Source organism: Canis lupus, chromosome 22, assembly GCF_003254725.2.
Source record: "Canis lupus dingo isolate Sandy chromosome 22, ASM325472v2, whole genome shotgun sequence".
Classification (NCBI taxonomy): domain Eukaryota; kingdom Metazoa; phylum Chordata; class Mammalia; order Carnivora; family Canidae; genus Canis; species Canis lupus.
This window is the reverse complement of record NC_064264.1, coordinates 52706878-52723845: the sequence shown is the minus strand read 5'-3', so window position 1 is coordinate 52723845 and position 16968 is coordinate 52706878. Positions and strand designations below refer to the sequence as shown.

General features: G+C 42.2%; 1 long non-coding RNA gene across 2 annotated transcripts in view; it reads left to right on the top strand.

Annotated features, from left to right (window-relative positions):
• LOC112655965 (uncharacterized) overlaps positions 1-16968 on the top strand; it is a 42902-nt gene that overhangs the window by 14206 nt on the left and 11728 nt on the right. For both annotated transcript variants that reach the window (XR_007404927.1, XR_007404926.1), the window contains exons 2-5: positions 5693-5917; positions 11977-12066; positions 12220-12379; positions 13087-13191. This is a non-coding gene — a long non-coding RNA (uncharacterized LOC112655965). The remainder of the gene's footprint in view (positions 1-5692; positions 5918-11976; positions 12067-12219; positions 12380-13086; positions 13192-16968) is intronic.

The following is a 16968-nucleotide window of genomic DNA, read 5'->3' as shown; positions in this document are numbered from 1 at the left end:
CAGAATGACAAGGACTTTCCCCTAAAAAATAATGCAAGGGCCAAGCCTGACTTGCCAGGCTGAAAACACTTGGATTCCAAGCCTTGACCTGCCTGATTACCTATTTGACTTCTAATAGCTCATTCTCCCTACAGCAAGGCATCTTCATCTGTGAAACACAGGCATTTGACCAATGGTGTCCAGGTTCCCTTCTAGCTCCAGCCAGAATCCAAAGTTTCTACCCAGCAGTCATCCTACTTGGAGAGAAAATTAGTCATTCAGATTTCCTGTCCAAATAATTCCATCAGCCCTCCCCAACCAGGGTCATACCAGAATAACAGCAATGACTAGAGGGCAAATCCTCAATCTGAGTCTCTCCCAGGTCCTCCTGACACTTCAAATACATTAAGTTCAGGGCCTACGGTTAGAGTGTACTCAGAGTTCATGCACATAATAGAGAAAACACCTGAGATGAGTGCCTCATCTAGTGGTCTCTAGGGAGGACCATGATCAAGGCTTTTGAGACTTTCTAAGAGGCATTGATAGGCCATGGGATATATAACTTTCCAATGATCCAAAGAACCCAGCCGACTTCAGAATGGGTGGTAGAAGTGCTGCGGTTCTAATGGGATAGATCCCCATAAAAATTCAGATACTGAGATTCAATATGGAAACATGGACTGGAAAACAAGGAGGCTCATGGGTATGAGACAAGCCTGGAATGTGTCTTTTTCCCAGAATGAAGAACCACGGACAGAGCGAGGGCAATGCACACAGCATTAAAGATGGAATCAAGATACCTGAGGTTCTTTTACCGAGTTACAAGCAACTTGTTACAGAATCTGAGTGCAAAATGCATACAGTTAATGAGAAAAACACTGAGGGTCTAGGGAAGCATATATCAGAAACTAGAACACCAAAACTACCCAAAGACAGGGCCAGATGAAAGAAAGATTGATCATTAGGCTCAGGAAGGGATTAAGTTAGGGTGGATATCTTAGGCAGATGGTACACCAATATTTCTCCCATTGTTTCCTAAAGAATCCCAGTCTTTAGGAATCATTCAGGGCAGCAATCTATGTTGCCGGAAATAGTCTCACAGCCTCCCTGGCATGAGCAGGAGTGCAGGGGTGGGGATCAGGGTCACGAGATAGTTCTGGCTCCATGTGAGGGAGGTAGAAACCCCCAGAGACACCATCCTCTCCCCAACAAGGACAGATAGAATCTCTGAAAGAAGCAGGCTGCTGGCTCTCCCTCTTCCCTCAGCCTGACTATGAATATGAAGCTGGAGCCTCTATCCTGCAACCATGAGGTGGTAAGAAGGAAGTCAAAACACGAAGGTAAGAATGGGAGGAAAATGATGGGAGGAGGCTACGACAGGAGACATCACAAAACCACCAGACCATCCTAGACTCATGCTACAATGGGAAGGAAAGCACTAATAAAGGAAGCCAAATTACAGGAAAACTACAACATTTAATAAGCCCAACAGCTCATTAATTACAGTTTAATAATAGTCATGACTCCATACTGCAGGGGAATCAAAAAGCATGAAAACCTGTACAGTAGAGCATATCCTGCTCTTCCAACACCTGCCCGTAGGAACCAACTAAACATCTCTCATCAATAAGGTCATCTCCCTTGAGCTTAAAAAAAAGCTAAAAAGTCTTCAAAGAAAAAAAAAAAAAAAAAGTCTTCAAAGAGCCAGATGAACTCAGAACTCCAAGACACATGTGACCAAATGCTTAGAATGCCCCCACTGAACAGGGATGGTTTATGCCATTTCTATAAACAAGGAGGAAAGAGAGAAAGGAACTGAAATTAGAATCATGCCAAAACCCTGACATTTGAGATGATATTAAAACTACAAACTGGCACTTAAAAATGACGAGAAATTCACAGGAGACGAGCACATCTGCCTCATGTAGCTGATTAAAGTTTGAAAGGCAGCATTAAGACGCAGCAGTTACAGATAATGCCTGAAGAATTTCAGATTAGTTGAAGAGAGACAAGTAGGAAAACACTACTTTTCTGGTTCAGGAAGAGGTATCGAGGCCTGAACACCTGGTTGCTGGAATAAATAAGCTCCCTTGGGGTTGCGTTGCATTTATTGCTTGAAGTGAGTAGCATTTGACCTCAATACAGGCTGGTCAGGGCACATCAACCATGCAGCTAAGCCTGGTGACATCAGCGGTGCACTGCAATATTGTCAGCTACTATGCAGGCAGCAGTGAAAGTGCAAAAAAGAAAAAAAAAGAAAGGCCTCCCTGGCCCCAAGAGTTATTTGTATTAGGAAAACCCAAACTTTCAGAGGAGCTTCAGTGCAGAAATGCTGCCAGCAATGCTTTCAAATGCAGTTCCACCACAGAGTGGCAGTGTGCCTATACCATCCTTCTCCTTGCCAACCAAGGACATGACCCTGCCCGCCCCCCAACATTTCTGGTGGTGTGAATCCTGGTCAAGGGCCAGCACAGACTATGACCCAGAGCTGGCTGTGGCCTCACCACTGCTGGCTCCAGACAAGCCAGCTGAGCAACCATGGTGTCTGGGAGCTGGGACCCCAGCAGCAAGTCGGCCCCAATAGTGACTCTAAGACACCTTTAAGATGCCAACTCCTGATGCACCCAGTGGACAAATGAAGCTGAGCCACTCAGGCATGGACAGACATCCCACTGTGAGTGAAACGGGGTTTGGAGGATTTTTCCCTAAACTGCTAAAAACTTGGCTGAGTCTGATCAGAAATTACGTGAAGAAGCCTCTACTCCAACAAAGATGTAATGCACTCTATGACAGGAAACTTGAATTTTAATTGTGACTGTACTAGATACATGAAAAAAATCATAGCAACATGCTTGTCTTTGGGAAAAATGAGATAGACCTCAAATGGAAATCCAAATCCCTCAAAACTAGAGGTGCGACCCTAACTCGTTCACCCTACCACAGAATGCCAGGCTCTCGTTAAAAGGGCATCATCACAACCCCCTGGCAGGGACTCAAGCAAGATTAAATGAGACAGTATCCGCACAATGCTTGGCACTTTGGTAGTCAGTAGAATTGTGGCATCATTATTGGCATTCTCTAAAACGTGACTAATACTTCCCTCATGAGGAGAATATAGCTTCTGGATTAAATTCTATCATAGACAATAGTTTAGTCCACTAAAAGGGGACCTCTGACCTTATGTCTGAAAGATACAAATCCCCTTGACATGAGAAGATCCTGGTTTGCTCAAACCACTGACTAATTGCTAAAGACCAAAGTCTGCTAGCCCAGGAGGGTGCACTGCTCTTGATCCAGGGAGTGAACCTCCTCAAAGGAGCACTGAAAAGTGTATTTCCCCAGAGCAGGAGGCACTTGGGACAGAGATACTGAGGCGTGAGCTAGGATGGAACAAACCCACGGTGTGATCCAGAGTCAGGGCCCGGGGCAAAAAGGAAATGGTTTGTCTGGCACATGTTGGTCCTAAACACCACTGGTCTCCAAATAGCAATGAGTGCTGTCTGCACAATGATCTGGGGTGCAAGGAGACACAGGGCAAGCTCATGAAGCCATATCCATAATAGTTTGCATTACTGAGCATCTACCCTGTGCCCATCAAGGTATACTCACGCTCTCATTGAACCCTGGCAATCAAACTATGAGACAGATCTTGTTCTCTCCATTCCTATGAAGAAACACATGTCTCCTCAGCCACGTAGGTCATGCAAAGTGAGCAGAGATGAGTCTTTCTTGTCCTGAGTTTCCCTACCCCTTTCAACTTTACAAGGAACCTACGGCCTTCAGGCTGGTTCCTAGCTAGAATATCTATCTCTATGGTGACAGATAACTTGGGTCCTTCTGCCTTGCTACCTTGGGTCCCCTTCATCATCCAAACCTTTTCTGATTACAATTTCCTAAACATAACCTGATATGTCCTGCCTGGTTCTCTCATGGCTAAGATAATCTGATAACTAGATAATCTGATAAGCCTGGCAGTACTAATGTAAGCAAAGGTACTACTGTTCATCTCCTCTTGTGTGTGTATATATATATATATATATATATATATAAGCTTCTCCAAGAGTATTTTCAACAACCCTAAAAGTCCTCAAGAACTTTCAGTGGTCCATATGGCCAAACCATTTTTATAGTAATGCTGAGACATTGTTTGCCTTTCTCACTGTTCGTTATTCTCCTTGAAGTGATTGACCTATTTAGCTCATTTTTAAGAAAATATCTGCCAAATACCCAAGTCCAAAACACCATAGTTTCTCTACCATTTTTTCAAGTCCACTAAAAAAATAAAAAAAATAAAAAATAAATCTCACAACTCATACAACAGCACAAGGTCTTTCCTTGGGAATGCCATCAGACTTCGGATAAGCAGAAGTCAAAATATGTACTTGTCATTTCATTACTAAGGAATAGTATTAAAAACCTGTGCTAAACGGTTGAGATTTAATAAAATTATAATTTTTGCTTTTTCATCATAAACCTATTTAAGTGAAACTGATTTTTATTTCTTTACTTTCACTGTGCAGAGAGGGGAAGAATGCCATGGCAGTCCAGTCTCCTGTCACTGCCACGATTCATGTGCAGGTGCCAGCAGTTTTATTCACTGCTGCTTTTGCACCAATAGTGCAAGTGCCCCACATAGGGGAAAAGGTAGATTTGTTGCCAGGAATAAAATCTAAACTTTAAGAAAAAATTAGAAATTTAGAAAACCCATATTGTCAACGTGAGCTTTTCAAAAGTTTTTTTCTGGTAAAAGCAGAAGTGATATTAACAAATGTGGTTTTTTTTTTTTTTGACGTGCTAAAAATTTGATAATTGGAAGATCTTCATAACTCTATGAATCAATATTTTCCAAATTATCACAAATTATCATCATATGTGAGTAAAAGATCTGTTCAAAGTGCAAGATCATTGGGTATTAGAGTAATAGATTACAAAAAGTTCATTGATGTGTTTTTATATTCCACATTGCAATTAACCTTTTAAAAACTACCACCTGTCTTGCTTGTCAAACTCTGGTGTAGTATCAAAGAAGTATACCCACAATTATCTATAATTGAAACATCTCTCCCCCATTTTCAAACTACATAACTGTGTGAGGCTGGATGTTATTCATAAACTTCAACCAAAACAGCATATTACAAGAAATGGAATGAAAAATCAAATATAAGACTCAACTGTCTTCTATCAAACCAAAGAGATTTGCAAAAATGTGAAGCAATGCCACTTTTCTCACTAAAATTTTATTTTAGAAAATATGTTTAATTTTAATTAAAATGTCACTCATATTAACATGCAATAAGTTTGCTATGTACACTTCAGGTAAATTAATAAGTGTGTTTAAATTTTCTCAGTTTTAATTCCTAATGCAGTAAGTATCAATAGATATAGCCCAAGTAAACTAAAGCTCTTTGGTATCCTTAAGAATTTTAAGAATGTAGAAAGGACCCAAGCTGAAGAAGTCTGAGAGCTGCTGCCTTAAGTCAAAAAAATTCTAAGTACTCAAAAAAGTAGTATTTGGTAAAATAGGTCTCTTTGTACATTCCCTGAATTATTCAAGAGATGTAGAGTGCTAAGCAAATAATAACCCCTAATGAGGTCCAAGTCTTATTTCTTGGAACCTGGGAATCTGTTACTTTATGTGGTAAGAGGGGATTAATGCTGTAGGTGGAATTAAGGTCAATGATCAACTGACTTTAACATTGAAAGATAATCCCAGATTATGCAGGTGGAAGAGCAAGGCAGGAGGGTCCATGTCAAGGTGCTGTAACACGAGGACAACGCTACCAGCCATTGCTGACTTTGAAGACTGAAAGGAGCCACAAGCCAAGGAATGCAGTAGGCTCTAGAAGCTGAAAAATTTGAGAGAATATATCCTCCCCTGGAGCCTCCAGAAGGGAACACAGGCCTGCCAACAGCATGATTTTAATCCAGTGATGCCCATGTAAGACTTCCATCTTCCAGAATATAAGATAATAAATTTTCATTGTGTTAAGGCACTGAAAACTTTGGCTTTTACCTAAGCCCTGTAGTCCTGAAAAAACAGTCTATGTTGAACAAAATTTTATTGCTATTTTGTGCTCTGGGAAATAGCAAATAACCCTTCTTCCCCACAAGTGACTTAGATAAGATGCAAGGATGCCCCTCTTGCTTACCTAAGACAAGGCCACACACAAACCCTCCAAATCTCTGTTCTGTGCTTCAAAGATGATTGAGTGGACTGTTTTGTACACATTGACAAGTGGAGCAAAATCCGTGTTAATCAAACATCAGTTAAGTTTCTCTCCTTCCTCTGTGTCCCTGAACGTTGACCCAGCCTCAACCAGAGCCCCTCCTTAAAGTCCTCTCTTAAGAACAGGCTGACCAGAGGGTACAACATTCTCTGATCCACTGTCCTGTCATCCCGCTGCAGACACACACACCTGGTTTTACGCAGCCTTATTCACCCCTTCTTATTAAAGAGAAGGCTTTTTCTGCCTGACCTTGGAGTTGCTTGCAGATCTCAGGGACAGAATGTTCTCCCTATTCCAATTGTCATTCCACCTCTCTTGCAATAAGCCTTTTGAATAGAGTGCCTCCCTACCAAAGTCCACATTTGTTTCCCATTTGACCTCATTAGATGTGGGGTCATTTGTCACACAGCAGCAATAGGAAACTAACACACTGCCTAGCTCCACAAACAGTGGCTTACCATCTAAAGCCATCTTGGGAGAATGAACAAAGCAGGAGCAGGAGAAAATAACCTCATTTTCCACTCATCTATACTTCCCATTTCATTGCTAGTGTGGCAGTGCTCAGAGATAAGGCACTGACATTTTGGGGTTGAAGGAAGTCACCAAGATGAGGATCTCTGATCAATCAGATCAATGATCCCTCCATCCAGACTTGCAGGTGCATAGCAGGGAGTCTCAAAGAACTGGCTTAAATTCCTCAGGGGCCCAGAGTCCAGAGGATCATCATTATGGGAATTCCATGGCAGTCCAAACAACGGGTGCACTTGGCCTCATAGGTGATCTCTTCTCACACATGTCTGCATGTGAGAATTCTTATCCTATCTAAAAATCAAAAAGTAAAAGTTGCAGAATTAATGCATATCATACCATTCTCCAGAGTGAGAAATGAAAAGAGAATCTTCTCCCAATCATTATACTGTGGAACCCTTGAGGAATACCCCCAAACCTCACAACGTCTAGTATTTACAAGGATGTTCCTTCAACAAAAATGCAACATTGTATGCATTTTTCCTGTTTGCATTATTTTGAGCATTGGGAGATCCAATACGAGCAATGCTGATCATTGCTGACATTTTGAAGTTGCAAGATGAAACCATTTAGTTCTTATGAAAGAGACCTTTGCCTCCCAAAACTCACCCTGGTGAACCCAATGTTTGAGCAATACTGCGTATATTTTAACATCTTAAGTTCTCATTTTTTACTTGGATATTTAAAAAGGATGAAGTCTGAAAAAGGATGAACCTTAGCAGCACATAGAGCCTGGCTGGTGAACAAGTCACACATGTGCACTTTACACACATGCATGCACACTTCCATCAGTTGTATTGCTCCAACAGATGGCTGTTCAACTTCCCCCATCTAACTCCAGAGTTTGCAAACACTATCTACTGAGAACACTCACTACTGTGTAAGGGATCCCTGCTGTGCTAGAGACAACTGCCAAGCATTCACCTGAGCTGTCCCCATCTTTTCCACACGGTAGGTAGAATCTGAGATTTCTGACTTATCATCCTATAAAACTCAGAGCAGGCAATTTAGGATATCTCATAAAATAAAAAGGTTTTAAATAGGGAGACCTACCCACAGCTGTACTCCTGGCCACATTTTATTACAATTTCAGAGCCCAGAAGCCCGGTTTGCATTTCCCCTGCAGCTTGAAATCTGCAAGAGGCCTTTCCCAGCTGAGTGGCCTGCAGCAGGAGCTATGGCCCTTCTCCAAGGAGCACACAGGACGGCACATGTGTGCTGTTTCCAACCGGCCACCTGGAAAAACTGTGAATTGCCCCCACGTGAGGGTTGCAGGTTATGGAGGGGAGGTAGAAAAAGCAAGAGAAAAAAAGAAACAGCAGGTTGTGTTTAAAATGAACTCGACACGTGCGTGGACAATCAGCTGTCCCTAGTCCTCCTTCGATTCCTGCATATGTGAAGCCTTTCCAACCTGAGCTCCCCAAGCAGGTTTGGGGAGAAAGATGGTTTCCTGTTACTAGATGCAAAATTGGGGGTTGGAGGGTGAGCAGAAGTGGAAACGGCTTTTATCAGATTCTCAATAAAAGGTTAAAACCCACCTCGGTAAGTTTAAAATTCAATTGAGTCAGAAATATCCTCTTTAAATGCTCCAGCACAGCTCACAATAATCTCTCTCATATCTGTGTTTTAACTTTGGTTGTACCAAAGGGAAGTTACTGTTTCTTTCTTTTTTTTTTTTTTTCTGTCTCTAAGAAAAGAAAATTAAGGGGGGGAAAGGGGAAAGCATAGAAGAGAGAAAAGGAAGCAGAACTTGGAAAAGAAGACAAATTAACTTCTAGATAAAGAGAAAAGGTAAAGGTTATTCTTTGATTAAAAATATGGATCAAATGAGAAATTGCTGCTGTGTGAGAATTTGAGAGCTAAAGAGATCACTTATGGGTTGCATGGCTGGCTCAGTCAGAAGAACATGTGCCTCTTCATCTCGGGGTTCGGAGTTCAAGCCCCACATCGGGTGTAGAGACTACTTTTTAAAAGTTTTTTTTTTTAATTCAGATGTCTTTGGGGTGCCTGGGTGGCTCAGTCGGTTAAGCATCCAACTCTTGGTTTCGGCTCAGGTCATGATCTCAGGGTCATGAGATTGAGTCCCATGTGGTCAGAGTCTGCCTGTCCCTCTCCCTCCCTCTCTGCTCCTGTCCCAGCTCATGTGCTCTTTCTCTCTCTCAAATAAATAAGTAAATAACTAAGCTTTAAAAAGTACAAAATAAAGACATCACTTATTCCAACACTCTTTTAATAAGTGAAAATAATTAGTGATTTATCAAAGAGCATTCAGCTAAACGTTTGCCTGGTCACTCCTTCTTCCATCCCCAAATCAGCAGCCAGAAACGTGTTCAGGGTTGAGTGGGCAGTGGCGAATCATCACAAATGCCTCAGCTACTGGGTCACTAACAGTCTCCTTACCGAAGATATTTCCCTCTGCGTTTGTCTTTAAAAATATTATGGGTGCACAAAAGTATGCAGTGGCAACAGGACCAACATGGAGCAAACTCCAGTGCAGCTTTTGAAAATTCTATTTGGTATTTATTTGGTTTTCATACTTTTCTTTCTATTTATCCTTATGCCTTGGGAAGTAAAATAACTGGGTTTGGGAAACATTTTTGGATTTGCTGAACAGTGGACTCCGTTGTTTCATGCACATCTTTGTACCAGTGTGCATCTTATTGTTTAAAAAGATGTTTTTCAAGAGTATGAAGAGATCTGATCAGAACACGCTGGGGTGTCAAGGAATGGTTCATGGATCCTGGGGTCCTCCACAGTGACCTGTGTACACTTGATCTCCAACATTAACCTTCGCCAGCTCTCTTGCAGTGGTCACGAGGAATGTGGGCTGGTCAGAGCAGCCTCGCTCTGCCCTGGTCTTGGCCCTGTCAATGACCATCTCTCCAGAACACGCTTCCTCTCTTTTCTACCTGGCAACCACTTACTTGTATTTCCTCTCCTTCCCTGACCCCACCGCTGGCAGCAATGCCCCTCTTCTCTGTCATCCACCAGCCCCTAAGGATGTTAAAGGTAAGAACCACATCCTATTCATCTCTGAAGACACAGCTCTTGGCAGAGGGTGTGGCATATAGAAGGAAGTCTTTGACTTTAATAGTTGAACTGTAGATTTAATGAACTAACCTGACAAGCATTTGCTGATCATCTACTGTGTACCTGGTCTGTGCTATGAGGACAGGATGTAAAGATGAATAAGTCACAGTTTCTGTCTACACAGAGCTCTTAGACTAAGGGAAATGAATGCAAATCTGTCACCTCTATGGGAGAAAACATTCTAAGTTTATTCATTCCCTCTGATAATAGTTCAGAGGCTTCATATTCGCGGATAAGAAACCTACCCTTACATTCCACCAGTATAAGAATAGTCTACTATTCTTAGAGGAACTCTCTTAATTGTGTATAACATCTATGCCTAATGAAGGTTTAATAATTTGATATTTTTAAAGTTAAATTCAAGTTAACAGAGGCCTGGAGTTACTAGGTTTGGGGAGAGAAAGTACAGGAGACAAGGGAAGAAAATTAAATATGAGAACAAGAAAAATAGAAAAGATAATCAAATTTTACAGTAGGAGATTTCGTTCTATTTCTTTGTCTCAAAGTGAAGGCTAAGGAGAATTTCCCTTTATTCTTTAGAAAATCCGCAACTGGCCCAGGAGGCCAGGCACGTATTCAGTTCCCACCTCCAGACTCCATTTAGAGCATTCTCCTATTTTTAAAAATGGATTTCTGTAAAATGTTTCATAATGTGGATTGGTTTCTTTGGGGTCTGCCTCTGCACTATAGCTGCATAAAAAAAGACATTAATAACTTCTCCGTTAATGGGTTTTTCAGAGTCTCAAAAGACTCACCTTGTACATTATAACTTCCTCCCACTTAGCCCCCTGGCTAAATCTTGATTGCCCTTGTAAGACATCTTTAGGACATATTGCTGGAGTTAAAGATGGTCCTTCCGAGAAATAAGTTCTCATACAATGTACCATATACGCTCATAAACCAGCTGAGCAGAAGCCCCTTCATCTCATATGTCATCCTACCTTGATCCCATGAAACACTCTGCTCCAGGAGGGCTGACCCTGTCCCGGAAATGAAGAATTTCAGTGACATAGGCCACTGAAGCTCTCTCCTAGACCTGAGGGGTGGCTTCGAACCAATTATTTCACACAATTGTCATTTGCCAGGACACTCTAGTCAGCTTACCCAAGCTTCGTTTCACAAGGTGGCATGTGGTGTGCCTAGGGCAAAGTGGAAGAAAAGACTATATATGTGGTATGTGTCCTATAGTAGTGCCTATCCATGGATACACATACAGGAATATACAGACTTAGGAATGTGTGTATGATATGTGTGTGTGCATATATGTGTGTCTACCATATATGTGTGCATAAATGTACATGTGTGTATGTGTGCACATATGTATGTGTATGTGTATGTGTATTTCTGTGTATGTGAATACATGTGTGTAAATGTGTATATGTGTGTGCATGTGTATGTGTGCGTATATGCATATGTATGTGTGTATATGGTATGTGTATGTGTGTATATGGTATTTATATATCTACAGCATATAGTAACATAAAGATGGCAAAGGTAGAATCCTGCAATGGGTTGTCTCCAATTTTGCTCCATAGGGGCTGACCCCACAGGACATAAGCCAGTGGAGGGCAGGGACTCTGCTAGCTCATGTTTGTCACTGCTTCTAGCATTAAATCTTAGCTTTGGGCAGCCCCGGTGGCACAGAGGTTTGGCGCCGCCTGCAGCCTGGGGTGTGGTCCTGGGGACCCAGGATCGAGTCCCACATCAGACTTCCTGCGTGGAGCCTGCTTCTCCCTCTGCCTGTCTCTGCCCCCCTCTCTCTGTGTCTATGAATAAATAAATAAAATCTTTAAAAAAATTTTTAGCCTTTTCTGGTTCCCACAGGAATGGTGCCTGCATCACTATAAATGACTGTCCTTGGGACTAGTAACTGCTTTAGTTCAACAAGTAAAACCTGAATTCGGATATAACAAGCAAAGAATTTATGGCTCATCTTGCTGAAATAGGAGTTCCTTGCCTTTTATAACTAACAGCTTTAATCAATAAAAAAAAAAATCTTTAAAAAGGTACTCCATAGGCACAGACACACACAAGTTTGCATGTGATTTTTAGAAGATCATGGACGCCCAGTTAACTTAAAGTCTCTACTCTTGAAAACAATGTTCAAAAGCAGTTTGCCTCATCTCCTCCTATTTTTCCCTTTTGTCTGCAGCCGCACAGCTCTCTGTGTCATCTTGGTCCATCTTGTCTTCAGTGCTGCCCAGAGAACACTCCCCACCTAAGCCACCACTGAAATTAACAGGTAACTACTGTGGGGTGCATCTCAATGCACTGCCCCTAAATAAATGACAATCTGGTTAACAAAGCAGCACTGGTTTTAGACAGATGACAAAGCATTTATGGCACTGCAATGAGATTCAGAACAGCCATCTCACGCTACTCCCCACTCCATCAGGCGACTGTCCTGCGCGTCTCAGGATGCCTGGCCAACTGACGCTCAGAGGACATGACATGTATTGATGGCATCACGGCCTCCAAGTGCTCCACCAAATGTTCAAACACAGAGCAGGATGAAGAGGAGAGACACTGGGGTGGCAGCCACAAATAAGCAGCAGGTAATGAAGAGTTGCTTCCAAAATTCAGATGCACGGTTGTGACGCAGTGTAATGTGGTAGCTCAAAGCACTGGCTGTGAACTCCAGCAGACCTCTGACATGTATCTGCTACTGCACCCCCTGACCCTCAGTTTCTCCTTTATACAAAATGAGGCTATTGGAGGGAGGGAGGATCTCTATTTTCTAGGGTTAGAGAGAAAGGGAGAGGGGAAGAGTTCCCTGGTGTCTCTACTTATAAAAACAACAATCCCATCAGATCAGGATCCCACCCTCATGACCTGATTGAACCTCACTTATTTCCCAAAGACTCCATCTCCATGTACAGTCACATTGGGGGTTAGGGCTTCAATATATGAATTTGGTGAGGGGGAGTGGGGATGACATAATTCTGTCCATAGCAAGAGGTAATAGATTTTATGTATTCTGAGCAATTTGAAAACTATGATATTACCTCTGGTTTTGAAATTTTATAAATTTTGAACTGAGAGAAAACAAAATTGAGAAAAAAAAAAATCCCAGATAAGAGAAATTTCTTCTCCTTTGTTCAGAGGGAGCCAGGCTAAACATGGGAATTCTTCAACATTTGACCGGCCATGTGAGAGTATTTGTACAGGTTGAGATTTGGGTTATACAGCCAGATGTAGGGCAGAAGGAACACTCCAGCAAGATAGCATGGCCAGGTAAGGAAGGTAGCTCTCTGTACACCAGGCTTGCTTCACACCGGCTGGGCCCAGTGAAGATATCCAGAAGTCAGAATATTTGAGGCTCATATCCCAAAGAGAGTAAGGAAGAAAGAAGGGAATATTTTCTGAGGTGAGTAACACCTGTCTGGTTCTCTAACAAATTGGCATGGTTTTGCAACTAACGGGGGAAACTAAAATATGAGATAAAAGGCCTTCTGCGATTTCATGCTCCTTCCTTCCCTGAGGAGCAAAAGAGCCCTCCCAGAGGCAGGGCAGGTAAGGCTCACATCTACTCTGCTAGTCTCCTCCTGAGGGTTTGAATCCCCTCCCTCTTGCCCTGCACCTCAGCATGCTCCCTGACCCCACACTTACAACAGTGTAACCATTGCCGAAGTTCCTCACACCCTCGTGCCTCAGCTGCCTCATCTACAAGGTGAATATAATATTGGTGTATGTCTCGTTGATTTGTGACAAATACTGAAATCATCATCCTCTGTGCGTTAGTGTGGAAAAGTTTGTGTATCTCTTTTTGAAGTTCTCCGACCTTTATTTCTGCAGTGTCCAGTCAGCTAGCAAGCCCATCTACATATTCTGTATTTTAGAGGGATGCCTGGGTGGCTCAGTTGGTGAAGCATCTGCCTTCAGCTCAGGTCAGGATCCTGGGGTCCTGGGGTCGAGCCCCACTTTGGGCTCCCTGCTCAGAGGGGAATCTGCTTCTCCCTCTGCTCCTCCCCTCACTTGTGCACTCTCTCTCTCTCTCTCTCATAAATAAATAAAATCTTTAAAAAATTTTTTGTATTTCAGAGATATTTTTCAACTTTATAATTACATTTGGTTCTTCCATCTCTAATTTCTGTTCTTGCTGTATTCATGTTTTTGTTTAAATCTTTGAGCATATTTCTGACAGGAGTTTTAAAATTCCTGCCTGTTATTTCCATCATCACTGTCATTTCTAGACCTATTTCTATTGACATATCTCTACCCCCTAATTATGGGTCACATTTTTTTTTACTTATTTCATATCTAATAATATTTCACTGGATGGTAGATTTTGTGAATATGATGTTAGAGTATTTTGTTGTCTTCCTTAAGGAGTATTGTGTTTGTTTTGGCAGATACTTGAATAGCAGTGTGATCTTCTAGATGTTTTTAGGCTCCAAGACTGTAGATTCAGAATCGTCTTAATTCTGGGGCTATTTCAGCTCTAGGGCTGAGGCATGAACTCTTGGAGTCTCTACTAAGGCATGCATGATCTTCTGGAGTCTTTTTCTTTTTTTATTCATTTATTCATGAGAGACACAGAGAGAGAGAGGCAGAGACACAGGCAGAGGGAGAAGCAGGCTCCATGCAGGGAGCCCGATGTGGGACTCGATCCTGGGACTCCAGGATCATGCCCTGGGCTGAAGGCAGGTGCCAAACCGCTGAGCCACCCAGGGATCCCCTGATCTTCTGGAGTCTTGACTGAACGCCCCAGGTATTCCTTCTGACTTGTCAGAAATTGGATGTCTCCTAGTGCTGTGTCAGCTCTGGAAATTATCCATACGCAGTCCCGTGCTGGTTATCCTTGGCCCAGCCTTGTGGAGTTTCATCCTTTGCCTATGCAGCTTAGGGATCAGCCAAAGATCAAGGGCTGACCTACGTGCCGATTTCTAGAGCTCTTCCTCCTAGCAGTTTCCTTCATTAGCACTCTGCTCTGCAAATTCCAGCTACCTCCCCCTCAGGTCAGCACACCTGGCATGTTCTGTTTGTGTTCCCTCTTCTGGTCCTGAGGGCCATGAAGTACTCTCAGGCAGGAAATCTGAGACAACTGTAGGATTCACACTGTCAGTTTTCCTTCTTGAGATTGTGCTACCAATTTCAAATATCTGCAAATGGTATTTCCCACATATTGACCAGTGTCATAGTTGATTACAGCAGAAGGTGTGCCCCATATCACTTTTATGTACCCTTGTATACACAATTATTATACAATTATTATATATACACCCCCACTAAATCACACCGAGGTTGAGAATTTTTGTCCTTCCTAGATGTAGAACCTGAATCTAGCAAGATGCCTGGTACGGAATGAGCATTAGCACAAAATATTTGTTGAATCGATACATGGTTTCTTCTTCACTCTTGACCCCTTTCCAGGTGTGACTAACAGGCTGACTTAAGTATCTTTTTTTATTGACTGTTTTCCCTTATCATTGCCCCTGCTATTTTCAGATGTAGACATATGTGGCTTAAGGCCTATCTGGGAAGTCTACTCTGATTCCTATTTATTTCTTCACTTGATTTTTTTATTTGGAGATTTTTAACTAGACCATATCCCAAGTCCAACTAGATTAGCAGTAGAGCATAAAAGATGTGGACTTTCTCCCTTGGCCAGTCTACACAAATCAGTATGTGAAAGAATTTACGCAATCCCCAGCACATAGATGGTAGCTAATAAATGCATTATATTTCTATACTGTCAACCAATCAGTCATCATGGAGTCAGAAATAACCATAAGAACCCACCACATCTGGGATCCCTGGGTGGCGCAGCGGTTTGGCGCCTGCCTTTGGCCCAGGGCGCGATCCTGGAGACCCGGGATCGAATCCCACGTCGGGCTCCCGGTGCATGGAGCCTGCTTCTCCCTCTGCCTGTCTCTGCGCCTCTCTCTCTCTCTGTGACTATCATAAATAAATAAAAAATTAAAAAAAAAAAAAGAACCCACCACATCTGCATTCCCAAATACAAGTTAGGAGAAACACTCAGTGGTTAATTTGCCACTCTAATTACATACCTACCTTGCCTTTTATATGCAAAATTCTTAATGAGGCTTTGATCTCTAGTCACTATAAGGGTTTCTGTCCCCTCACTTAATAATTTCATGTTTTATGCTGCTATCTGTTCTTCAGACCCATAAGCTCCTGGTATGCAGTAAGATCAGGAATTGCCAATGCTTATCCAGCACTTGCTCTATGTCAAACACTATCGCAAGTGTTAAATATCTATTAACTCATTTAAACTTCCTGGGGCAGTGAGTACAATTATTATCTTTATTTTAAAGGTGAGAAAACTGAGGTCCATAAAGGTTATCCAGTGTACACAAGGTCACCTAACTAGGAAGTATAAGAGAAGTGATTTAAACCCTAGAACCTAAACTCCTACTTGCTGCAAGATACTGCTTCCGCAAGGATAATCTTACATCTTCTCACAATGCTCTAGTCTTCATACACAAATATGGTGTGTCTTTTTAATTGGATATCAGACGAGTTTACGCATTATCCCAGATCCATTCAGCTCCATCTCAGCTCCTCGCTTTGTCTCCTGGCCAGAATGGCTCCAGTAAAGACACATATTTCTACAGTCATTTCTTCCTGTCTCCAAACACCTGACAACTTTCTCAGCCTCTCCAAAGTGCTGGAGTCAGACTTTGTCATGGCTTCTACGCATTCACCCTTGCAAGAAGTACATAGTCCTTGTGCCCAGAGCCAATATGACAAGACCCTTGGAGAGTCTAGCATTCCTAGTAGTTGTCCAGAGTGACAAAATGATATTACTAAGGAACGTGAAGAGTTAATGCCCCGTGGGGAGTACTTTGACCCAAGACAGACAGGAAGAGGCTATCAAATAAATTCCTCTCCCTTCCTCCCCACTTAATTGCTCTAAGGCACAGTAGTGTCGTATCACTTCTCCACCCTTCTGGAGACACTTCCTGACTGAGCTATCAACTATGTCATCCTGAGAAACTGAAGCCAACTTTGTTAAGCACCACTTTGAATTTTTTCCTTTTCTTCCTCATCTCACTTTTCTTTTTCCTTCACTCTTGCTTGCTTCGGATTGACTCTCTAATATAACAAAAGCATGCAATCTTGACTTTAGGGCTGTTTTCTCAGGCTAAAACAGCTTGTTTCCTTCCAATAATACAGATTA